General features: G+C 48.4%; 1 protein-coding gene and 1 long non-coding RNA gene across 9 annotated transcripts in view; one reads left to right on the forward strand and one right to left on the reverse strand.

The window, feature by feature from the left end:
- The window catches only part of ATP2B4 (ATPase plasma membrane Ca2+ transporting 4), a 98,655-nt gene extending 73,570 nt beyond the window's left edge, over positions 1 to 25,085 (reverse strand). For 2 of the 8 annotated variants that reach the window (XM_072814857.1, XM_072814858.1), the window contains exon 1: positions 24,590 to 25,080. The gene's annotated coding sequence lies outside the window, so the exon portion shown is untranslated. Of the gene's footprint in view, positions 1 to 682; positions 1,056 to 13,851; positions 14,001 to 24,589 lie in introns of all 8 variants that reach the window. The other 6 variants (XM_072814855.1, XM_072814854.1, XM_072814860.1 and 3 more) reach the window with 6 other exon arrangements.
- On the forward strand, positions 9,591 to 12,950 carry LOC140626955 (uncharacterized). The gene is made up of 2 exons (XR_012025914.1): positions 9,591 to 10,168; positions 12,509 to 12,950. It is a non-coding gene; the product is annotated as an uncharacterized lncRNA (long non-coding RNA).
- Positions 25,086 to 26,299: the final 1,214 nt, after the last annotated feature.

Here is a 26,299-nt window from a genome sequence, read left to right on the forward strand (position 1 = left end):
GAGAGGCAGAGACACAGGCAGAGGGAGAAGCAGGCTCCATGCAGGGAGCCCAACGTGGGACTCGATCCTCGGACTCCAGGATCATGCCCTGGGCCGAAGACAGGTGCTAAACCGCTGAGCCACCCAGGGATCCCACAGTTTGCTCATCTTTATATAGTATCCACACTCACTTCTTTTTCATTCATTCTTTAACAAATGAGTTTCTTTCTTTTTTTTTTTTTTTTTAACAAATGAGTTTCTACTGAGTTCCAGACTTTGTTTTGAGTACAAAGATGCAGTGATAATGGAAACTATAATTTTTATGCCTTCTTTTTGCATGGTACTCGTATGTATATCACATGAAATTATGAATGTTAACGAATCAAAATGACTCCATGGTAGCTACTCAATAAGTGGCAATAGTTATTATTTTTTCTAGATCACAATCTTAAATATTTTTTAATGGCCACATTTTCTATGGTCTTCATTCATGTTTCCTTTTCTTTTTTCCCATTTTCTTAGTTTGAAGTTACATTATTCCTAGTTTTTTAGTGTTAGCCTAGAAATACTAACATGTATATATATATATATATTTATTTTTTTTAACATGTATATTTAACTTAAAAATTCTCAATAACCAATATCTTTAACTTCTTTCCAAACAACACATGGACCTTAGATCACCTGAACTCCAATTACTCACCTTTCAATTTATACACCAAGGCCTTTATTTGCCCTCATTCTTGGAAGACTGTCATTGATGGTAGAATCCTGCATTAGCAGTTATCTTCTCAGTGCTTTGCAGATATTATTCCAATTGTCTTCTGGCTCTTAATGGTTGAGGTTGAGAAATTAGTTGTCAGTCTAAATGTCATTCCCTGGAAAGCAATTTACCTTCTGGGTTTACTCTTAAAATAATTTATCCTTGGTGTTCTGTAGTTTCATTTTGATGTGTCTAGGGGTGAATTTTATTTATTCTTCTTGGGATTCATTAGGTATAATGATTGTACTTCAATGATTCTTGACCACTGCTTCTTCAAATCTTGTCATATTCCTATTTTCTCCATTATTTCCTCCTGGAACATTAATTAAAGGTGTACTGAGATCTTTTTATTCTGTTCCAAGCATAGGCAAACTATGACACAGGGTCCAAATCTGACCTGCTGCCTGTTTTTGTAAAGGAAGTTTAATTAGCATCTAGCCATACCCATTCATTTACATATTGACTATGGGCTGCTTCCACACTACAACAGCAGAGCTGAGTAGTTATTACAGAGACCATACGGGCTTCAAAGCCTAAAATATTTACTCCTTGGATCTTTACAGAAAAAGTTTGTCAACATGTACTCTATTTTCCTGCCTTTATACCTCTTCCACATATTCCATCCTCTTTTCCATCATCTATATAATTCCTTCAGCAATATCTTCCAATTCACTAGCTTTACCATCAGCTGTAATATATTATTTTTTAAACTATTCATTGAATTTAAGTTTCTTCTACTTCTACTATTTTTTCATTTCTATTAGCTCCCTTGGATATCTGCCTGGTCAGTTGAGTTTCTTGTCCATCATTCTTTCAGTACCCTCTTATTTCTTATAACATATTTTTAAAGATTTATTTATTTATATTAGAGAGAGAGAGACAGTGCGTGCATGAGCATGGGGGGAGGGGAAGAGGGAGACCGAGAATCCAAGCAGAGATCAGTGCAAAGCCCAACATGCGGCTTGATCTCAGGCCTGAGCCAAAACCAAGAGTCAGACACTCAACTGGCTGAGCCACTCAGGAGCCCCTCTGATAACATATTTTAAAAATATTTTTTTTCACTTTATGTTTTTAAAGATTTTATTTTTAAGTAGTCTCTACTCCCAATGTGGGGCTCCAACTCACAACCCCAAGATCAAGAGTCACACACTTCACCAACTGAGGCAGCAAGGTGCTCCTATTTTCTATACCTAATAACTCCAATATCTGTGATTTCTGTGGGTCTGATCTATGCAGTGTTATTTATGTTGCTCAGCTTCATTGGTAATCAAAGAACTGCATATCAAGACCACTAAGAGACATTATTTACACCACTCATTTGGCAAAAATTTAAAAATCTGATGATACCAAGTACTTGAGAGGACATGGAATAATAGTAGCTCTTATACTTCACTGGTAGGGGCAGAACTACTACAAACATATCAGGAAACAACCTGCTATTATCTTGTAAGGTTGAATATTCATATACCAAGACCTAGCAATTCCCTTCTGAGATCTATACTCAGGAGAGACTTGCACACATGTACCAGAAGATATAAATAGGAATGTTGCTGCAGTACTGTTTATAACAGTGAAACAGGGTGATACCCTCACCCATAGAATATTATATAGCAGTGAAAATGAATGAACTTCAGTCACATTCAACAGGGATAAGTCTTAGTATAACAATACTGAATGAAAATAAACAAGCCCCAGAAGACTGTATACAACATATACTTTTAATAAAGAATATAAAGCAAAACTAAGTACTATATTTGCTTAGGCATACATACATTTATCAAGAGAATGGTAAACACAAAATTCAGGATATTGGTCGGAATGGGTAACAAGGTGGGGTCATGGGATATTAAGGGCACATAGGTGGATGCAAGTTATGATAGATCTCATTTTTGGCCTAGGTGATGGGTTCAGGTATCTTCGTTAGGTTATTAAAATACATAAACAACCTATATAAATAAGTAGTGAAGAGAGATATGCATAAACCAGTGAAGAAAATCTATCATAAATATTCAATTTCGTATGCCTGAGAAATAAAGCAAGCTAGAGATGAGAAGAAAAATAGGTTTCCACTATATCTGTCTGCAACATTTTTTAATCTTAACAATCAAAGATAGGCATGGATCTACCAAAACTTAGTAAGACTGTTTTAGATGAGAACTTCTATTGTCAGTTTCAAGGTCTAAAAATGTCCTTGAACAACGTAGTCAGTATTGGACCATATGAGCCTAATATGAAAGTAACAATCAACTTAGAAATTCTAATTCTGGGGGTGGGGTGCAGGTGGGGATAAGGGTGGTGGGGTGGAGATGAGAGTCAAGGGAAACAGGCACAGGGGCTGAGAGCCAGAAGGGAGCACACAGAAGGAAGGTGGGAGAGAGAAGGCCACAGTGACCTGGTCACCAGCTTTGGGTTGGGAGAGGTCAAAGAGAGGTATCATTTCATAAAGGAGGGAGACTCAGGGAATTAGCAAATGGGGGCCCAGGCCCATGAGGGCTTCTCCTCTTGGATGCAAAGTGAAACAGTCTGGGGAGAGTGCCAACCCCTTCCCACTGAGACTTCTTGGGTCCTACAGCTGGTGCCAACCCCACCCAGCCAGGGTGCTCTGGGCCCAGGTCTCTGGAGGGGGACCAGCTGCCCAGCCTCCTCCCACCACAACCCATTCGGCCTCCCACGCAGTGGCCTCGTCCTGGTGAGCAGACAGGCAGAGCCCCACACCGGTAAGCCCTGTGGCTCCTTCCAGCGCTGACATGATAGGATTCTAGGACTTCTAGGCCCTGTGCGCCCTTGCCCGGGGCTGGGCAGTTCTGACGTGTTGGCCAGCTCCGCTGCAGCCCAGCTCTGCCGGCCTGGGAGCAGCTGGGGTACTAACGCTTCAGCCCTTTCCAAGTCTGGCTGGACACCAAAGCCCCCCAAGAAGGTGGTGGCTCCACCCTGGCCAGCTAGCGATGGCTCACAGAGGGGCAGTGACTCACCATGCCCCACTCCCTCCCCCAGGACCCTGTCTTCCTCGAGCCACACCCTGGGGAGGAATCCCCACCCTTCAGCCCTGGGGACACCGTGGGGAAGCCAGCCAGTTCTCACCCCACCCTTCTCTTCACCTGGCCTGCCTCACACCCCAAGAGCAACGCCCTGTGGTTTCAGTGGCTCAGCCGACTGCTCAGCAGGGTTTTCTGGAGAGCCCCGTGCTGAGCAGCCCTGGCCTCTGGGAAAGGCCCGGCTCCACACTTTGCCCTGCAGGGCAGGCCCCCTAACTGTTGATCAATGCTCGCATGATGTCCGAGGGCAGGGACGAAAACTGAGGTGATTCAGGGATGTCAGCATGAAAGGCACTGTTTATATCCCGCTGGAAGGGAAGGGCGAGGTAAAATCCCAGATGCTCTGACCCAGCCTATTACACTACATACATAGTGAATGTCTCAGTCCTCACTGTGCGGTGCTGATATGACAGGGAGGTAAACTGGAGGGCACCCCACTGTGCCTAGGGGGAACCTGAGCCCTAGAATAGAGCCTGGCCTGGTCAGAGCACAAGCAGGAACCTCTTGCTTTCCGTGGCCTTAGTTCTCTTGTAAAATTGAGGGGCTGGAGTTGTGGCTCCTTCCAGCGCTGACATGATAGGATTCTAGGACTTCTAAGTCTTAGTCAATTACTGGCTCAGCTCAGCATCCTCGCAAACACCTCTGAGCTCTGAAGATGTACTTCCACCCAGGGAGAGTGCTTTTAACCTCTCAAACACTTCTATGCAGATTCCATACTCTCCCCCTGGTTATTGTAAGGATCCTTTGTGATTAGGAACAAATAACAAATGAGGAAACTGACCTCAGAGGTTAAGGAGTTTGCTCAAGGTCATGCTGTTAGCTAGTGGCATGGTCAAGAGTAGAATTCAATCAAGGGGCTCTTTTTAATGCCTTGAGAGTCCCAGATTTTCCACCTACCTTGAGCAACGCGGTCACACTGGCTGGTGTGACTCTCATCTACAGCCTTAGAGAAAATCAACTGAATGCATGGGAGAGGGCTCAAATTTTACACTTGATCTTAGCCAAAAGGCTGAGAAGCGATGAGGGCTCAAATTTTATATAAGAGGGAGAAATGGCCTTCCAGACCTCAGAGGAGTCAGGCAAATGAGGAGGGGTTTCCCTCATCCAAGAATCTTCATAAATAATAATCTGCACATTTATGGGCACTCTACAGTATACAAAGTACTCCCATATTCATTTTCCCTTGTGATTCTTGTAATAACCCTATAAGGTATTTAGGACTCTATTAACTGATACTTTGAACAGAATGAAAAGGCTACAGTTTAGCAGTTAAGTGACATGTACAATGATAGCACCCTGCTTTCTTCCTGTGTTGCTGTAGAAGGTTCTAGAACAACAAATCATGAAGATTCTTCTTACATTCAAAACGGAAACCCAAAGCATCTCTCTCCATTTTTCTCATCTATCTCCCTAAGATGGCCTAGGAAGGAGAAAGGTGCAGGGATGGAAACTCTCTGTGTGCCAGGAGACAGACCATGGGCAGAGATGGTAACAGTCTTCCCTAGAGTCACACAGTGAGGTGGTACGAGCTCATGGATGAACCCAAAACCTCCTATCTCAGCCCTGGAGCCTGTGCCGAACACATGCCAACATTCTTTGGATAAGACTGTATCTGTCACCAGGGGTCTGTCACTCTTGAATTTATAACAGGCAGTTGGTACAAACTTCAAGAGGCTTGCAAGTCAGGTTGTCATTCCAAATGTGTGTCGAGTTACCGACTGCAAGCATCAACTCTGTCCTGTTATATAAGCTAGATATGGTCTCTGCCCCCCAGCCCTGTATTTGCTCATTATCTTATGGCTGGTGACAGCCTCCTGTTCTTCCTCTGCCCCTCCCTGCTCTATTCTTGGATGATTCATTTTTTTAAAGTTTCTTTTCTTTAAAAATATAGCTGCAGATAAAATCTACCCAGCCTCTTTCACACATACACATTTAAGAGAAGACGGCAGGAAAGCCTCATGGTTCTTTCCAACCAGAGGCCAGTGTGAGAGCACAAAGTCACCAGGCAGAGCCAGTCTCTCTGCCGTTAGTGAGTAATTCCACTCACAGGTTTATAGGGGCTTGATTTAGAGTGTTCTGTGTCTGCTTCCAGAACTCCTGGCCTGTGTAGAAGCCACTTTGCATTTGTAACTCTCACTTCAAACATAAGTTGGCCAGTACCTTCGTGAGGGATCCAGACACATATGAGGGAGGGAACTTCTCAAAGGCAATTCAAGAGTTGCCAGCTTTCTCTGATCCTTCTCTGATCTCTTCAGCCCAGGTTCAGACTTCTGCGCCCCACCCAGGCTGGCTCTGGACTGTCCACTCTCAAGGAAAAGGCTGCGGGGATCTGTATCTTTATTTCTCTTCTAAAATCACACCAACCCTTTGCTTCTGGTTGCCTGCTCTTTGTAGATTCCCTGGACCCTATTTGAGACTGAGTTGTGGCCAATTCCTCATAGTGTAGGAAAATACTCGTGATACAGATAGGATTGTGTAGGAAAAGATTAGAACCCAAACCACAGTATTTGGGGGTGGCTGGCTGGCTCAGTTGATGGAGCAGGTGACTCTTGACCTTGGGGTTGTGGGTTCAAGCTCTCGAGTTGGGTGTAGAGATTGCTTAAAGATAAAGTCTTAAAAAAATAAAATCTTGGGATTCCTGGGTGGCGCAGCGGTTTGGCACCTGCCTTTGGCCCAGGGCGCGATCCTGGAGACCCGGGATCGAATCCCACGTCGGGCTCCCGGTGCGTGGAGCCTGCTTCTCCCTCTGCCTGTGTCTCTGCCTCTCTCTCTCTCTCTCTCTCTCTGTGACTATCATAAATAAATAAAAATTAAAAAAAAATCTTTAAAAAAACTTCAATATCTAATACGTTTCCTATTTTTCAAAATGTATATACTCACAAATGTATAGATAGAAAAGAATACTAGGGGGGCACCTGGGTGGCTTAGCGGTTGAGCATCTATCTGCCTTTGGCTCAGGTCATGATCCTGGGGTCTTGGGATCGAGACCCGCATGGGGCTTCCTGCGGGGAGCCTGCTTCTCCCTCTGCCTGTGTCTCTGCCTCTCTCTCTCTGTGGCTCTCATGAATAAATAAATAAAATCTTTAAAAAAGAAAAGAATACTGGGATCCCTGGGTGGCTCAGCGGTTTAGCGCCTGCCTTTGGCCCAGGGCGCGATCCTGGAGACCCAGGATCGAATCCCATGTCGGGCTCCCGGTGCATGGAGCCTGCTTCTCCCTCTGCCTGGGTCTCTGCCTCTCTCTCTCTCTCTCTCTCTCTCTCTGTGACTATTATAAAAAAAAAAAAAAAAAAAGAATACTAGAGAGTACACCAAAATGCTAACAGTTATCTCTGGACTTAGGGACATCTTATTTTTTCCTTTATGCTCTTCTGAATTTTCCAAACTTTCTAGAATGATCTTGTGTGGAAGCAGTAGAGAGCTCAGATTCTGGAATTTGAGAGGCATGGTTTGAATTCCACATTCCCCACTTAGTAGCTGTGGGACCTTGGATAAAATATTTTATCTCTCTGGGCCTTGGTTTTTTTCTCTGGGAAAAAGGAGAATAGAAACAACACCTTCCTCCCAGGATTGTCCTGAGGAGGAATGGAGGTCATGCAGTTTAAACATTTGGTGTTGGGGATCCCTGGGTGGCGCAGCGGTTTAGCGCCTGCCTTTGGCCCAGGGCGCGATCCTGGAGACCCGGGATCGAATCCCACGTCAGGCTCCCAGTGCATGGAGCCTGCTTCTCCCTCTGCCTATGTCTCTGCCTCTCTCTCTCTCTCTCTGTGACCAGTGACCATCATAAATTAAAAAAATAATAATAAAAATTAAAAAAAAATAAACACTTGGTGTTGTGCCTGAAACATTGTAAGCACTCAGTAAATGTTAGCAATTTTTATGCAATCCTTTTACTTGGGGGTGGGGTAGGATCTGTAAAAACATAAAGAACCACTTTGCTCAATATCCACCATTTGGACTAAAGGACACTGGAAAAAGAAAGCCTGTCTGAACATGCAGTGTCTCTGAAAATGACTGGGACAAGCGTTAATTGTCATGTAAACTGGAGTTTAGACATGTCATGTCCATAGGAAAGGTGTTGAATGAGGCATGATGACTGTGACTAATGCCTGGTTAGGGAAAAGAAATACAGACGGCTATTTTTTTAAGGACAAAACACACGAGCGCGCACACACAGACACACACACACACACACACACTCACAAGACTAGACCAGACCTCAGAATAATTGACCAAACTAAAAGTAACAAGCTAAAGAAAAGCATACAAACCAGAAAGTGTGAAGAAAATATTTGGTGAGTGGGTAAGTAGGGGATGCTCTCTCTAGTTAAGGTAACAGGCACCATTGCCTGGGGCTTGGGCAGGGTGACTAAGGAGCCAACTGGGAAACAGCTTTGCCTTAAACTGGGGCACAAGTTAACTCCCAGTTAGACAAGGTACTTTGGGATTGGGACCATGGACTGGGCCAGCCCCGGAGCTCTGGGGTGTGGCTGTTCATAGCAACGGTGCAGGAGACCAGCTGAGCTGGTGAGCAGGAGAATGTGCGCTCCACTCATCCAAATAGAGCTATGATCCGGGATCGTCTCACGTGGCTTTTTGAGCAGTTGGCCTTCTAATGCCCTGTCCTGCCTTGTGCCAAAGACACTCGTGGAGGTTGGACAGCAGGAAGGAGCAAAAAGGGAATTACCACCATTGTGAAAATTCTGTAATGGGGCCCCAGACCTCCTCCCACCTTGAAGTGGTGGCTATGGAGTTATACCAACACAGTTATACAGAGTTATACTCCCGGCATGGGTCCAGGGCCTGGGAGGGGCAGGGAGGTAAAGAGGAGGGAGGGAGATAAAAGAGGGGGAGATGCAGCTTGGCTCAACAATTCTGGGGTGCCAAATCCCTATGCTAAGCCTCCTGGGGCACTGACTATTGTGTCTGTTCATGCACCAATCACCCCACTTTCTGGGAAGTTGTTTCCAGTCTCTGCCATCTAAGCCCAGCTAAGGATGAGCTGCTTCGAAGGGCTGTCACCCCATCCTCGGTGCCCTTGCCTCCACACTTAGAAGGACCAGGCAGGCACAAAACTAAGGAAAGCAGGCTGAGTATTAGGTAAGGGGGGAGAAGGAACTGGGCAAACATTTGTCTGAATGCGGCAGCAGGTCCTCAGCTCCTGCTAATCGTCACCATGAGAAAAAGGTGGGGCCAGTGGGGTCAGCACTTCTGACTTTGGAGACGAAGCAAGAAATTTGGATTTCAATTTGAAATTTTGAGATTTTAAAAATTTGGTAGCTAGTTCTCATTCATCAGTAGGGTTGTTTGGTTAGGAGAAGGCAGAGAATTTGAGAGTTGAAACATCCTTGAAGTACATTTAGGTCAAACTGCTCATGTTACACAGGAAGAAACTGAAGCCTGGAAAGAAAGTTTTCAGTGATTTCCCAAATTTCAGTGATTTCCCAAAAAGCAAACGTGAATGGTTCAAATCCCAGGTGTCCCAACTTCTAATCTAGACCTCATTCCTCTAGAGGCCCCTGCCTGTCAGTAGGAGGCCTCTGCCACATGCAGGCACCAGATGATGAACTGTTGAACAGGGATGGTACCCTGGGAAGGGAGAAGGTAAACTTTGCTATGATCTCAACTCTAGTTTGATGAAAAAATTCTATTTGTTTATTCAGTTATTCATCCACCCATCCAACATTTAGCAATGATCATCCTATGAACCCAGGGCTGTGCTAAACACAGGGTGTTCAGAGATGACTAAGGCACCACCCCTCCTTCCAAGCAGCTCACAGGCTGTGAGTGGGCTCAGTTGACGCTGTAGCCAGAAGCGGCCAGAAGCTGACGCAGCCTGGCAACCACATTGCCATAGGTCACATGAACTCTTAGCTAAAATTCACACCCTCATTTCCTCTGAAAGCATCTCCCATTAATGGATGCCATCCTTGAGAAACTGGGAGGGAATCAGAGAATGTCCCCCACTCCCAGAGGGCCTGGAACACTTAAGTGATCCATAGGAAGCAGAAACAGGAACTGGAACCCAACCCAGCCACTTGGTGCCAAGCCCCTTCCAACTCAGGGAAGGCAAGTTCTGCTTTATGTGTTACCTTGGCCCAGCTGTCACCCCTTGCCAGCTGAAGTTTCTGTGTGGGTATGTGCTGGGAAGAAATGAGGGGCTCCCAGACTGGGACTTTCCTGTCTGTTTCTCAAGTGGCCTGTTCAATTCCAAGTGGCAGCTGAGTGCTGACCTGGGTGAGCAAGGAGTAATGGCATCCTTGGGTCATGGCTTCTACAAGCAAAGAGAGCATTGTGACCCAGCCTGGCTCCCTCCATCGACAAGAGACTTCCCAGCATCGGCTCTTACAGCATCTACTTCCAGGGGAAGAATGCAGGGCAGGAGCAAACAAGGTAAGATTGTCTTATTTTCCAGGACTGTGGTTGCACAAATATCAAGCACAACCCTGGAACTGGCACCCAGAGGGTAACCTGTCATGGAAAATGATGGAACCCATTTGGCTTCTATGGGCCTCTTGGTAGAGGGTTGCAGGAAGTTGGGGCCTCTGGGCCTTTTGGCTAATGGGGGATAATGGGCTATTACCCTTCTATATATGTACTGAGCTCAAAGATTAGCAGGGAGCAGGTAGGCAGGCTCATGGCAGGATCCATGGAGAAAAAAGAGAAACGAAGGGTTGGAAGAAGAAAAATTTTAATTTGGTGAACACCTACGATGTGTCAGCAGCAGGATGCCTGGGTGGCTCAGTGCTTGAGCCTTTGTCTTCAGCTCAGGGCATGGTCCTGGGGTCCCAGGATCAAGTCCCACATTGGGCTCCCTGAGGGAAGCCTACTTCTCCCCCTGCCTATGTCTCTGCCTCTCTCTCTCTGTGTCTCTCATGAATTTAAAAAAAAAAATCTTTATGTGCCAGCAGCCTGGAACATAAGAAAACTGAGTCCAGAAGGTCAAATAATTTGTCCATGGTCACATGATTGCCCAGGCAGACTTGAACCCAGTTCCACCGGACATTCCCAAATCCTTACACTCGTGCTGCTGGGACTAGGAATGCTGATGGGGTGACCAAGAACACAGAGCATTGCTATAGAGAAAGGCATGGGAAGAGATCCAGGATTTGGTAAACTCTGACTCCTGTGGCTGGAAACCTAATGGAAATTAGCATTCTTTTCTCTAGTGATGGAGGAACTTGGCATTCATTGTTCCAGGAAATAGATTTTCCAGTTTCAGGAAATCAACCTTTCCCCTCTTCCCCTCACAGGACTAAGGGTCTTAGGTCAGGTGTACCAGCCAGGCATCATAGATAGTTCTAGGACCATACTTTCCTTTGGACTCCTCCACTCTGAGGGACTGCTCCTAATGTTCCCCATCAAAGTGGGCTGTGGGAGTTGAGTAGGGATCAGAGGCACACCTAACAGGTCATTCTCCAAGGGTTAGAATATTACCCTTCTTTCCTCTGACCATGGGAAGCCCAGGAGTATAGAAGATACCAAAGGAAAATCCATTCAACAATTTTCTACTGAGTACTTACTATGTGCCAGGTATTATTCTAGCTGCCTAGGATACATCAATGAACAAAGAACCTAAGGAACCTTGCCCTCATGGAGTGTACATTCCAGAAGAATCAAAGTAAAACAGTCCTTTTTTGTGTGAGGCAGTGTTGCATGATAGAAAGACATGGGTTCTGATGTCAGAGAGGCCTGGGTCAAAGACCAGCCCAACCTTAACCAGCCAGAAGATCTCTGGGCAAGCTACTTAACTCACTGGGTGTTAGCTTTCTTATCTGTAAAATTAGGACAATAACATGTTACAGTTGTGCTGTAAGGATTAAAAACAATGTACATGCAAAAAGAGGAGGGAGAACCTCACTGGCTCAGTCAGTAGAGCATGCAACTCTTGATCTTGAGGTTATAAGTTCAAGCCCCACATTGGGTTTTCTTTTTCTTTTCTTTTCTTTTCTTTTCTTTTCTTTTCTTTTCTTTTCTTTTTTCTTTTCTTTTTTTTTTAATTTTTTTTAATTTTTATTTATTTATGATAGTCACACAGAGAGAGAGAGAGGCAGAGACACAGGCAGAGGGAGAAGCAGGCTCCATGCACTGGGAGCCCGACGTGGGATTTGATCCCGGGTCTCCAGGATCGCGCCCTGGGCCAAAGGCAGGCGCTAAACCACTGCGCCACCCAGGGATCCCTCTTTTCTTTTCTTTTTTCTTTTTCTTTTTTTCTTTTTCTTTCTTTCTTTCTTTCTTTCTTTCTTTCTTTCTTTCTTTTTTTTTTTTTTTTTTTGGCTCCATTCCCAGCAGACAGCCCAACACAGGGCTTGAACTCACAACCCTGAGATCAAGACCTGAGCTGAAATCAAGAGTTAGACACTTAGCCAACTGAGCCACCCAGGTGCCCCAAAAATAAAACCTTAAAAAAATAATGTATATGCAATGTCTAGCATATAGCAGGGTTCGCAAATGCTAATCTTATTTTTCCAAGCCTCCTAGCTGAAACCACAGATTCTGGGACAACTCACATGCTCTCTATTTAGAGGCTGAAACCAGGGCATCATCTCTACACTATTGTGAAGACAGTTTGGTGTGATGAAGAGCGTATTTGGGTTTGAATCTACTATGTAAGGTTAAGGAATGCCCCCTTAGGAATGCCCCCTCTAGAAACATCTGCTCCTTCCTATAGCACCTGTTGAAAAAAGAGCCCGGGGTGGCCATGTTTGCTTAGTTCCCACTTCCCTCCAGCAGGCCACAGATAATTGGAGCAGGGCTGGACACAGGACCTAAGCTGGAATCAGCATCTCTTGGCATCTCTTTGGACTGAGACTCAGTTAATCTACTTGGAGAGCTAAGCAGGAAGGTCATATGGATTTGGAGGCTGAACCCACTGCTTGCATTAACCACGATGGATGCTATGCATGTGGACAAGAGAGCAGAGGAGAAGGGAGTGTACACAGCTGTAGAGTGAAAGCGTGGTCCACCCAGCGGTTGCACTCTCCCCTACTAAGGTCTGTAGTACTTCTCTGTAAACTTCTAATAAAGCCCCTCACCTTTTTTTTTTTTTCCTGTTTTGTAATCAGATGATCTCGAAGATGAATCCTGTACCTGTCTCAAAAGGTGGTTGTTGTGACATAATGTGAAAGCAGCTGACATTTAGTTGACATTCAATAAATTCTGTAAAATCTCTCCATGTTCTTGTCAACCAGTCAGTCACTCTGGCAAAGGAGAGAGGAAATCTATATGTGTTTTAAACTAGGGTTGGACCTCAGCCTTATGCTATATGAGTACCTTCATTAATCTGTAAAATGAAGACTTGATTGCCTATTTCAAATATTAAATGCAACAATCCTAGTACCTAGCACATAATTAATGAATGGTAGGTCAGATCGTCAGTTCTACTATTTTTTTAAAATTTTTATTTATTTATGATAGTCACAGAGAGAGAGAGAGAGAGAGAGAGGCAGAGACATAGGCAGAGGGAGAAGCAGGCTCCATGCACCGGGAGCCCGACGTGGAATTCGATCCTGGGTCTCCAGGATCGCGCCCTGGGCCAAAGGCAGGCGCCAAACCGCTGCACCACCCAGGGATCCCTGTCATTTCTACTATTGTCACTATTATTTAAGATGCAACACATGTTGTGTTGGGTCTTCATCTAGATGAGGAGGGAGGGCCCAAGAAAAGCAGCATCTAGAGTGAGCAGTGAGAGAACAGGGAAGGCTATGCTACATAGTGGGGTTGAGGGGCTAGGCAGCAGAGAGAAGGAACAGAAATGAGCAGCGGGGGCACCTGGGTGGCTCAGCTGGTTGAGCATCTGACTCTTGATCTCAGGGTTCTGAAATCAAGCCCTGTATCAGGTTCTGTGCTCAGTGCAGAATCTGCTTAGGATTCTCTCTCTCTCCCTCTGCCCCTCCCCCTGCATGTACTCTCTCTCTCTCTTTAAAAGAATACATAAAATCTTAAAAAAAAAAAAAAAAAGAAAGAAAGAAATGAGCAGTGGGGAATGAGAAGCAGCCCTAGAATAAGAAGCCTTATGCTTACTTAGCATTTATATGTCCCTAGCCCTTTAGTGTTTATGCAATGATTTTGCTTACCATATTTCATTTGTCCATCACACCATTCCATCACACCATGATAACATATACACATTATAGATGGGAGCATTGAAGTTCAATAAAGATCTGCATCATATGTTCCAACCAAATCTACATCCGCTCTGTGATCCTGTGATACCACACTGTCTCTGGAAATCAGAGTAGAGGGGCTGAAATGAGAAGTGAGGGTTGGAGGAGAAACTGGAGGGTTTCTCTGGGAAATTCAGTTTTTCATTCCAAGGTTTCATTCAGAACCTTTCTGGGCAGCCCAGCAATGGCTCAGCCCCACTAGGCTCAGAGGCTCCAGGATGTAAGCAGGGTAGTGCAAAGTCAGACAACACGGGAGGATGGGGGCAGCCTAAGGACTGGATATACCAGGCTAGATGGACACCCAGCTTAAGCAACATGCCTTGGACCAGGAGAAGCCTTCCTCTGGCAAAGGACAAGGGCGCATCCTTCACCATCCGGCCACAGGTTCATTGGGGACACAGGGCTGCCCTGCAATTGTCTCTAGAGCCCTTCTCAGCTCAACTACATATGGAGTCTAGGCCTTATGTTTCTGAGGTCAGGGGTTATCTTTCCCTGCTCTCTAGGAACAAATTCCAGTTCTCTGGAACACTGTGCCATTCAGGGCTTGCTGTGGTCCCAGGCTTAGGACACCTGCCCCTGAGCTGAAACTAGGTGATTCATAGGCACCCTGCATCCTGGATGTGACTTCTCCCCAAATCCTCACATAGTGCCTGGCATATGGTTTGTGCTCACTTCATGTTTGTTGAGTGAATAAATGAATAAATGAACGAGCAAATGAATGACAGATTGATTCTGGCAATAAAAGCAGCCTGTGCTGATAACATTATAGCAGCCTTGACCTGCTAACCCTTAGCTCCCAAATCAGAGCTCTGTGGCAGACTCAGCATGGTTGAGGAAGAAGTGGAGATCAGAGGGCTTCCCCTTCGTGCTTCTTCTGACCTCTCAGGGGTGCCACACCCTGTGAAAAGGGCAAGGCCAGGGATACCCAGGCAGGAGGAATGCTCTGCCCACCCCTTTCCAGGACTTCTGCTTCCTCTCTCAATCACTTTGCTTCTTCCCAGTGCCAAGCCCACTGTCTGGGAGGAGCCAGGGAAAGCACTAAGAGAGGAAACCCAGCTCCATTAGGAGCTACACAGTGATGAGGGCGGTGCCAGGAGTGCTTCTCCTTTGCATTTTCTTCAGTGCTAATGACCTTGATCATTAAGAAAAGCAACAATAACAATCATGGCACAGCACTTTTATGGTTTCTGGCATTTTCCGAATGCTTCTAACACATGATCTCTCCATGCTACACGTCCTCCTTGGAAGGGCTGGGTGGGTCCTCCCTGTTACCCGGGTAGAGATTGGGTAGTGAGAAGGTTGGGCACTGATCTGGGTCACACACGCTGCACTCAGACTGGGGAGAAGTGGCTGCAGTTCTGGCTCAGCCTCAAACTGTCCAACTTGCCTGGTGTCCTTGGGCAGGTAAGTCTCCAGGTTTCAGTTTTCTCACTTGCCAAAGAAGGCAATTGCACCATTTTCCCAACTCGATCCATCTCGAATGCTCTGGTTCAATAACATGAACGACCCCCAGTCCCCGGCCAAAGCCTGGTGGTAACTGACCTCCTCTGTACCGAGGTCAGAAAGCCCCTGGAAGCGTGGATGCCAGCTGTGTCTGTCCTAGCATGTTAACAGATGTCATCTGAGTGCGACCCACAAAGAAAGCTGTGGTACAGACAGAAGGCAGGGAGGAAACATGAAAAAAAAAAAAAATCATCCTAATAGTCCACAAGCACCAGAAGAGCACGCAGGCAGCAGGCTGCTGCTAAGGCTAGATGCCATCCTGCCGGAGACACGGGTGCTGGCTCAGACAAAGGCTGGAGCTCTTCCAGCAGGAGCAGCAGACAGCCTCCCTCACCTGCCAGAGCATCTGACTCCCCAGGGCACTCTGTGTCCTCTGCTGCTGCAGCAGCAGCAGCAGCAGCACGGTTCTTCCTCCCAACCCACTTCCCCTCCCCCAACCTCTCCTCCACCAAATCTATCCTCTCTCCTCCTTCAGATTCTGTTTGGCAATCACCTCCTCCAAGAATAATTTCCAGGTGAGCCCTGCTAAATTTGGGTCTCCACGTTCCCACAAATACCTTCAGATCCAAGCATCACCAGGTCATGTGTTCCTGTGCCATATGAGGCTTCAAGTGAATGATCCTGCTCTTGTCTGCCACCAGACTGGGGGAGGTGGGGCAAGAATAGAGTGGATATTCCTCATTTCCTCCTTTCTGACTTTTGCCCATCCCAAGATATGAAGCAGGGCTTTCAGGGCACAGGAGTAGTGCACTATGGAGGAACAGTACTCTCTCTCTCCCCATGGGCAGCTGACTTGGCCAGTTAACAGAAAGGATAATGTTGGAAGCTCAGCCAGAGTCTGGACAAGGATTTGGCCAATGTGTTTACCTCTAAAGCCAAAAGTCTAGATTGAGAGGGAGGAAGGCTGGCCCAGCAGTTGGCCAAATTTCTCCAAATCCAACACATAGTTCCGATGAAAACATCTCTCTATCCCATAGCACTGAGTGCACTCACTGGTTTCCAATTTCTATTAATATTAATATGAGGCTGAACCATATGAAATTGCCTTTTGTAGGTCAGAAGTCATTGCATATTGGCAATTTCATATGATTCATGGTTCAATCTAATAACTCTGGGGATGTCATGCTCCTTAGGAGATAGTAAACCCCTTGAAGGCCTGGACCTCTGTATCTCTAGCCAGCCTTTCTTAGTTTCTGGCTTAGGACATAACAGAATGAAAGGTACCAAGTAGGTACTTCTTAATTGAACATCTAGGCAGGTGAGGTGGGGAATCTGAGGACCTGTCCTATTCCCAAACTTCAAGAGTGGCTGTCTACAGGGCAGATTCCTTTAGACCTCCTTACCTCTGGTCATCCTGGATAGAAGGATGGAACTTAGCTACAGGCTGCTATATTGTGCCCAACACTAAAATAAAAAGGGACTGGTTTGGGCATTGAGAGTTTAACCCCTTTGTAGAAAAGGAGTGTTGAATCAGAAATGCCTTTGTCCATGCCTGGTTTCATTTTGCAGTGGGGGAGACAAAAGTCCAGAGACATCATTGCCTTAGTCAAGGTCACACAGCAGGGAAGGGGCCAGATCACCAGTTTGCAGACTCCCAGTCCCACGCCCTTCTGGCAGGCCCGGCAGCATGCAAGAACAAACTCGACCCTGTCTGCCCCCTTTCAACTTCCTGGCTTGTGCTCTCACAGGCTCCCTAGCAAGACAGAAGGGGAATTAACTGAAGGATCAATAGCCCTCTCCTGCATGAAAAGAGCCCTGAGTCATGCCAGAGTTTCTAAGGACCGGTGAGAGAGACAGAGAGAGAGAGAGAGAGAGAGAGAGAGAGAGAATGGCAGTCCTGGAAACCTGATCTTTCTCCAGAGCTGGGACCAGGCTGGAGAGGCGGAGGTGGATAGCACGGTGATGATCTGGGTCACTGACAGTGCAGCCAGTACACAGTCCCTGCCAAGGTGTGTGTGTGTGTGTGTGGCGGGGGGGGGGGGGGGGGGGGGGCGTGGGCCCAGAAGGCCTTGCTTAGCCCAGGCATGAAGGCTTAGGGCAGCACAGCCAGGTTCTCTCAGAATCACCATATTATAGCATGCAAGAGGGATGGGAAAGGTTAGTTAAAAACAGCCTCGGGACTGTTGGTGGATTCCTCCTCTCATAGCTTGAGACCCTTCCCCAAAAGGTAGGTGGATGATTCTGGAAGCCTGCAGTCCCTAGGCTTTCTCAGCTGACCCATCGGCATGGTGGGGAAATGCCTGCTCCCACCTGTTGTCACTGGTCCAGCTGGCCTACCCACTGTGCCCTAGCTGCTCCCACCTGAAGTCTGGAAAGCTTGGTGCTGACAGTAGTGAGGGGGAGAAGGCAGGCCCCCAGGGGAAACCACGCTGTCAAGAAGGTCCCTCCGTGTATTGTGTGGGGCTGGGGAAATTGAGAAAGGATGGTCCTGTTGGTCAGGAGTCTCGGAGGGAGAGGAGTCCAGGAATCTAGGGGTCCTTCCTGGTATTGACTTCTCTTCCCAGCTTAGGAAAACTCCAAAACTGAAATCCTGAAAAAATTTGTACAATAAACAACCCCAGGGGCACCTGGGTGGCCCAGCTGTTGAGCATCTGCCTTTGGCTCAGGCTGTGATTCCAGGGTCCTGGGATCGAGTCCTGCATTGGGCTCCCCACAGGGAGCCTGCTTCTCCCTCTTCCTGTCTCTGCCTCTCTCTCTGTGTCTCTCATGAATAAATAAATAAATAAAATCTTCAAACACAAACAAACAAAAAACAATCTTAGACCCTTCACTCAATATCACCAATTGTTAGCATTTTGTATGCATGTACATACCCACACACACATATTATTTTTGTTGAACTATTTGACAATCACTTACAAACCCTTTGTCCCTAAATACTTCTGCATAATCTCTAAGATCGAGGATATTCTCCTACAAAACCATTGTCATTACCATTATGATATCTTCAACAATTGTTAATTACATATCTTCTCATATCTGTATTAAAATTTGTCCAATTGTCCCAGCATGTCTCTTATGGTCTTTTTTTTTTTGTTTTGAACCTGAGATCCACTTAAAGTTTATTCATTCATTTGGCTATCATGTTTCCTTAGCTTTTTTACATCTAGCCTGGCTTCTGCCTCCTGGCCCTTCTCCTTTTGCACACAATTTCAATGTTTCTATTAATGACATCCACTTCTTTGAAGTCTCACTCAGCTGTCATGCGGAATGGCTCACATTCTAGATTTGTCTCTTGTCTCCTCATGATAAGATTCCAGAGAAACATTTTTGACAAGAATAGAGGTGACGTGGTAGCAGGTACAGCACATCTGGAGGAACTCAGGCTGGGTGGTCCCACTATGGCTGAGGTTTGTGTATTTGACAAGGGTAGTCAGTGCTGAATCTCCCTGGTGTAAAGGCAGGTTTTCCTTTTTGCAGGGAGCAAGTCTTCCATGAGGCGATAGGTGTTGGGATCAGCCTTTCACCTGATGGTTTCAGCATTCACCAGTAAGTCTGGCCAGAAACAGCTATTGTACGAGGGGCTGCTAACAGGCACATGCATACTTCTGTCACTGCCTCCACCTTTCCTCAGCTGGCAACTCTGTGCTAAGTTTTCCCTCCCTGCTCCACTTGAACTGTTGGAATGGACTCTGGCATCTTTTACTCAGTGTCTCACAATCTATTACTGTTCTTCTTTTCAATGCTCAATGTGCCCCAAAATTGCCCTGTGGGAGCCTCCTGAAGCCAACTCCTGTGTCCTTTTGACATGAGCATGTTCTAGCTTTCTGGCATAACATGAATCATGTGTCCTCACCCAGCCCCACACTTAGAATCAGCCATTTCTCCAGGGAGCACTGGTTTCCGGGACAGGGAAGCAGTACTTAGAAATAAACCTCTGGGTGCAAAGTGTGTTCACTGCTACCGGGTAGCACTGCTTCTAGACCCTTCCAGGGAACAGACCTAGGAGATAAAGGATCACAGGGTTCTTCTGTCTCACCTGCCCCCATCCCATATTTCTCTCTTCTTCCACAGTGAAACCCTGATTTCCAGAGCTACCTACAATAGCTCTGGAAATTGATCTATCCTACAATAAACACAAAACTGTGCCCAATTTATGACACCACAACACCGTGACACAATTATAAAGTTCAAGATTTTTTTTTTTGTAGTTCTTTTTATCCTGAGAATAAGCACTCTACCAGGAGTCTAGGCATTAAACTAAAAAATTATTTGAATTAATTATTTGCTTTGTAGAGTAATCAAACTGACACTCAGTAAGTTTCATTGTTTCTGCCATGCTTTGGGGTTTGCTATTTTCTCTCTTTTGGATCTAATTTAACTTGTGAATATGTAAAATACTTACCTGGTGCAATAACCAAAACTGTCTAAAAAGGTATAATCAGGGATCCCTGGGTGGCGCAGCGGTTTGGCGCCTGCCTTTGGCCCAGGGCGCGATCCTGGAGACCCGGGATCAAATCCCACATCGGGCTCCCGGTGCATGGAGCCTGCTTCTCCCTCTGCCTGTGTTTCTGCGCCTCTCTCTCTCTCTCTGTGGCTATCATAAATAAATAAATAAAAATAAAAATAAATAAAAAAAATAAAAAGGTATAATCAGTAAAGTTTCATTCCCATCTCTATCTCCTCTACCTTGTTCCCACCCATGGTATAAGTAACCATTTAAATTAATTTCTGGTTTATGCTGTGTGTGTGTGTGTATGTGTGTGTTTGCAAAAAAATATTCTTATTTCTCCTGCTTTCTCAACCCAAAGGTGACTTACTATATAGACTCTTTTGCATCTTGCATTTTCCACTTAACATATCCTAGAAATCACATGATATCACTTCAGAGAGCTCCTACTTTTTTTGGCTGCATAGTACTCCATTGTGGATGTGCTGTTGTTCATTCAGGCAGTCTCTTAAAGATGAGCCCTGGGTGATCTCTGGGTGGCTCAGCGGTTTAGCACCTGCCTTTGGCCCAGGGCATGATCCTGGAGTCCCGGGATTGAGTCCCACGTCCCTGCATAGAACCTGCTTCTCCCTCTGCCTGTGTCTCTGCCTCTCTCTCCCTCTCTCTCTCTCTCTCTGTGTGTCTCTCATGAATAAATAAATAAAATCTTAAAAAAAAAAAAAAGAAAAAGATGAGCCCTGGGTAGTTTCCAGTGATTTCCTTTCCTGCTACAAATATGCCTCAAAGAATCACCTTGTGCATATGTCTTCTGGTATCTGTGAATGTGCATTTTCTGGATAAATTCCTAGAAGTAGGACTACTGGGTAAATGCATATGTTGTTTTGTTAGATATTGCTAGCTTGCCCTCTGTAGGAGTTGTACTGGTTTGCACTTTCAGCACTGATTTGGCGACCAAGGTGGATCTTGCTAGAGGTGTTCTGAGCTGAGAGTTTCCCTGAGCCTATACCTGAGAGTCCTTGACCTCCTCACTGGGAAACACACTACCTCAAACTCCCCCTGCCTTAGTGATCTGTCAGGAAGGCAAGACCAAATGGTCTCACTGAATTCCATCCTAGTTCATCATCCTGAATTGTCGCAGAGCTTTCTGTACTTTGGAAAGGAGAGCAGAGATGACGGGGCCGAAGACCTCAGCTAGAGAGGAATTAGAGAAGGGAAGGCCGTAGAGAGGAGGGATCCTTGTCCCTTTATGCCTAAATTCTCACCTCCCTTTTCTCTCCTTTGGTCTCTCCACTAACCCACCCTCTACCTGCCACCTGCCACCCCCACTACAAATTGCATCCAACGGCTGCTTTGCTGACTGGGAGCCCTTGGCACTGGTCATACCTGGATCCTGCCTGGTCTCCCTCCTCAATTCCCATTCCCATGGGCTGAACTCAGAGGACTGGCTTAAGGTAGAGGCAGAACTCAAAAGTCCCTGTCATTTCTTTTTTACCATGTGCAGAGGAAATAAGTCAGTGGAGCAAGAGTGGCTCATCCAAGGGAAAGAGGAAAGAGGAGACAAAGAGATGTCGGGAGAGGAAGCATGAAACATTCCACACAAGACTGGGGGACGCCAGCCCCAGGGCCTGCTGTCTATGACCCACTCTACAGAAAAGGGAAAGGGGAAATGAGTTTGACCAAATACCAACTGGGGACAACAGGAATCAACTGCAAGTGTGAGGCGCAGGGAAGCAGCTGGGAAGGGAGTGCTGTCTGAGCAGTAGGCTGGGGAGAAGACATCAGAGGGCCTGAAGAATTCCTCCAGAAAAAGCGTGAGGCCCCAGGGCAGGGCATTTCCCTTTGAGGTCAAACCAAACATTTGGGCCAACCCAAGCCAAACCTGATTCCTAAGGTCCTGGGGAGCCAGAACCATCACCTTCCTTCCCTCCCTCTAAAGCTTCATGGATCTGGAAGGCCCTCCACCAACAGGGCTTAGCCATGTCTTTGGGTGTTGGGTGCAAGTCCAAGAATGGAGACAAAAAAGAGAAGAGAGTTCATGAAGATTAGTGAGAGAAGCTGAATTCTTAAAATAGACGCATTTTCCTGTGGAATGTTGAGTAGCTGACAGGTGGCAGGAGTCAGTGCTGGGCCCAGCAGCCCCAGGGCCACAGTACCTCTGAAGAACTTCCAGCCAAAGCTGGGGAAGAGTGAGTCTACCCAGTATCATTGCCCAGGGCCCTCCACCCCGTCCTCCCCCGGCCTTACTTCTTCCGGCACTCAGGCCCTCTCCTTCTGCCCCTAACTGGGCGTTCCCATTCTGACTTTGTTCTGACACCAAAGCCCAGAGAAATCGGATGAATCTGACTCAGCCAACTCCCTCCCACCATTACAGTGGGTACAGGCTTTCCACGGTGCGGAGGGGAACCGAAGCCCACGGGCCAAGAGAGGCATTAGCAGGATGAAGGTGATTCCCAGCTTCTTCCAAAACGTCACTTCATTCTTTCAACCAACATCGACCGAGCACCGTAGAACGTGCGTGCCAGGAACCGTGCCAGGTGCCTAGAGTCCCAGGGCTGAGACTGACTCCCTCGATCCAGTCTCGACTCCAGACTTGCCCTTGAATCTGGCCAGGGATACGGAGGTGGCCGTGGCACGGGAGGCGGCTGGTGCCTTGGCGCGCAGCTAGATGGAGACCTGCTCCTCGGGGAGAAGCCCTTCCGGAACCGAGCAGAGTCTACCCCTGGCCAGAGCACTGAAAATAGGAAGGCCAGCTGCTGGGATGGTGGGGTTCTGGGCTCTCACGCTGGCAGGGCGCGCAGAGGGAGGGGTGATTTCGGGGTGAACCTCAGCAAGACGGTGGCAGGGAGAATGGGGCTCCCCAGCAGGAGCAAGGGAATGGGTTCCCCTCTCCGTTTCCTACAGAACAAGGTCAGGGACCCTATCTTGGATCCCCCGCCCACGGGGGAAGCCTTCATTCTCTTCTCCATCAGAAGACAAGGAGGGAGAAGCTGTCTGCCCTTGGGGTGCAGTCAGATCAATCGTCCAACGCCTCGAAATGAAAAAACGAAAACTGGTTCCTGTTGCTTCCCAGGCCCCCATTTAAGCTCTCCTCCAAGAGCCCTTTGCTTCCTTCTTTCCAGTTGCTGACTCCCACCTTTGCACCCCTCCATCCAACCAAACCAGCTCGGCCGGGAGGCAGGTGCTTCCTCCCCGCGCCGCCGCCGGGCTGACCGCGCCCAGGACCCCCGGGCCACCCCCCAGGCAACAGGGCCCCGGGCTCGCCAAGCCCCGGGGCTACGGCCTCCCCAGGCCCTGCTCCGCCTCCACCTTCCCCAGGCGGCCTTCGCCGCGTCCTGACCCCTGGGCCCCCTCCACGGCCTGTCCCAGCCTAGAAGCACCCCAGGGTCTTCCCTTCCTTCCCGGGAGAGGGGGCGGGCGCCGAGGGCGCTGGAGGGGGCCGCGGACGAGGAAGGGCAGGAAGGGGCAGCCCCGGGGAGGAGCTCCGGGAGCGCGGGCGGGGTCCTGCAGCCTCGGTCCAGACCCCCCCGCGGAGACGGCGCTGCAGCCGGGGCGCGGCCCCTCCCCCGCCGCGGCAGCTGCGCGCCCGCGACTTCTCCATCCGCCACCCCCGCAGGCCAGCGGGCGCCGACTCCGCGTCTGCACGTCGCCGTGGGCCCGGCGGGGGTGCCCGGGAGGCGCCTGCGGCCCCCCGCGCCCCCTCCCCGCGCGCCCCCCCCCGCGCCCCCTCCCCGCGCGGCCGCAGCCCGGAGCCCGCCCAGTGCGCGGGCAGGACCGGCCACCCCGGCCTCCCTCCCAGCGCTGCGACCGCGCAGAGCCCCGCGGAGCCTCCCCGGGACACCGGGGGCCGACCCCAGCCTCCCTCCCAGCGCTGCCCGGCCCCGCACCGCAAACTTTCCAAGTCGCCTCCTGCTCTTTGCTCCCCTTTGGGACCGGGGATGGTGGGGCGGTGCCCCAGGGACACTCCTACAGTTGGTTCTCGACGCTCGGCCCACACTCGGCAGCCGCGGGGCGAGGGAACTCCCAGCTCCTTCCACCGCTAATTATAGACGTGAAAGCCTGGGGACGTTTTGCAAGCGGCAGAGAAACTGCTGAGGTTTCTCTACAAAGCTACAGAAATTTAATTTGTGCGCTCCCCTCCCCACCCCTCCACCTCTCCCACCTCCGCCCACCCCCCAGCCAGTCCCCAAGGCAGCCCCTCCCTCCCGTTGAAAATTTCTTACTCGGTTCTTTTTTTTTTTTTTTTTCCATCTCTCTTTGGGGCTTTGGAGAAAGGGAACAGACGCGGAAAATATTTTTGCAACAGTTTTCCATTCTGCGTCTCATTCCCCAGCCAAGGGGGAGGGGGAGGGGGAGGGCAGGAGCGGATGGGGGGTGGTGGAATGAATGCTTTTTCCAAAAGCTCAGTTTGGGTGTGAAAAAGACAGACTCTCCATCGCCCTACCCCCAAGGCCCAGGAATGACAAAAGAAAAAAAAAACAAAACAGAACAAACAAAACAAAAAACAAAACCCAAGAACCTGGGAAAGGAGGAAAAAAAAAATCACTTGTTTGATCATACGGCCTCTCAGAAGGGAATCTAGGAAATACGGTGTTCGACCAATCTGGGCGCGCACACACATAACACACGCACACTGCAAACCCGGTGGCAAGAAACACGCTAGAAGGGGAAATTCGGGGAGTTTTAGAAGCTATCATGAGAGCAAAGAAAGAAAGAAAGTTTGCAAATCGCGAGCCGATTCGGTCTCTGCAAGCCTACCTGCCTTTCTAGCAAAGATCCAGGCTTCTCCAGGCGGGACTCTGCGGCCGGGTCTCCATGGACCTGGTAGGATGGGGGTGACCACCCACCGGTCTCCCCAGTGGGGCAGCCACGCCAGAGATGCCGGCTTTGCGCTCCAGCCTTTCCAGCTACGGCCCGAGTGGGCCGGGTCTCCTCCCCCGGCCCTCCCAAAGGGAAGGACCTCTCGGGTTCCTGGAAGAAAACGGGTTCAGGGGAGCCGCACGGCTGTCTCTGGCTCGGTCTCCTCCGAAGGAAGGTTCCCCAGGAAGTTCGTGCCCCCCCCCGGCCGCCAGCGTTGGACTGTCTTAACAGCAGAGCTTTCTTAAGAAAATGCTTGTCATGGCAACAGCTCCAGCCAACTCGGGCCAGACTCGGGCTCAGCAGCTCTCCCGGAGGGGAGGGAGCCGGAGGGGAGGAGCAGCGCTGGGCCGGAGGTGGGGCTTGGCTCCTCGGTGAAGGTGGCCCGATTTGGAGCTACAGCGGCTCCCTGGTTTGTCTTAAGGGGGAACGAGACCTGGAGGGGAGGAATCCTTTCTCTGCTTTCCTCCCTGCCCTTGCTGTCACTTGTAGGAAGGAAAGCAGGGTGGAGGTGGATGTGGGTGGCGGTGTTCAACCGTCGCTGGGTGGAGGGAAAAAAGGAAGCTTCAGGGCTGGCGGTTGGCTTCCTGCAGCTCCTAAGGGCCTCTCAAGCTCTTACTCACTCACACACGCGGGGACCCAGGAACCCGAGGTGTCTGCAGCACTTGTGTCACGGGGCCCCCACCCTCCTGCCCCTGTCTGCATAGGGGACTCCCTGGAGAGGAGGAATTGCTTGGGATGCACACAGGTACACAGCTTTGCTTACACACAAATCATAGTACACACCTCCTCACCCGGGCTTCGCACGCGCACTTTCCCGGGTCGTATTTTGGGCCCTCTTGCCTCAGTACTTACGGAGGCCCATCGAGGCCCATCCACCCTGCATGATGCCGGCTGCCGTCTCATGAGCCCTACTGTGTGGTCTAAAGCAGAAAAGCTTTGCGTGTTTGGCATTAGTTCCAATGCTCATGGCAATCTTGGAAGGTACTTATTATTATCCTCATTTCAGAGTTGAGGAAATTGAGAATCGGTGGCTGGCCCAAGGTTACACACTTGGTTAATGACAGTGCTGGGATGCAAAGCCAAGTCAGATGGACTCCGAAGCCTGTGAGCTTTCCTGTGCTTGTATCCTACTCTGACACACATTTCCATTTTAATTTGCCCACACTCAGACATCAGTGTGCACTTAGACACAGCCTATAAATTGTCAATCACACCTCCGCAGCTACACTCCCACCAGCAATTGTGCAAGAGTGCCACCCATAGCTTTTGCCTGGATTTTGCTTGTGGCTTTCAAGTACAAACATGCACCATCCACTGATTCACACAACAAATCTACGGTGACTGATACATTCCCACACCTACCTCAGCACACCCCTCATTCATATTCATGTGCTTCTGGAAGGCAGGTTAACATACACTTCACCCGTCAGAGTTGTCAACTGTGCAGTGAAGAAGGTGACCTACTACAACTTCAGGGGTTTGGAAAGAGGCCTCTTAGATCCTTCCATCCCAACCCAGCCCGTCACACCATTACTGCCCTGCTTTGCATCCTGTCCTCACTGTCCAGGGTGGAGAACAACATGCACACGGGGAAACAGACTTGTGAAT

The sequence above is a fragment of the Canis lupus genome, chromosome 38 (genome assembly GCF_048164855.1).
Source record: "Canis lupus baileyi chromosome 38, mCanLup2.hap1, whole genome shotgun sequence".
Lineage (NCBI taxonomy): Eukaryota > Metazoa > Chordata > Mammalia > Carnivora > Canidae > Canis > Canis lupus.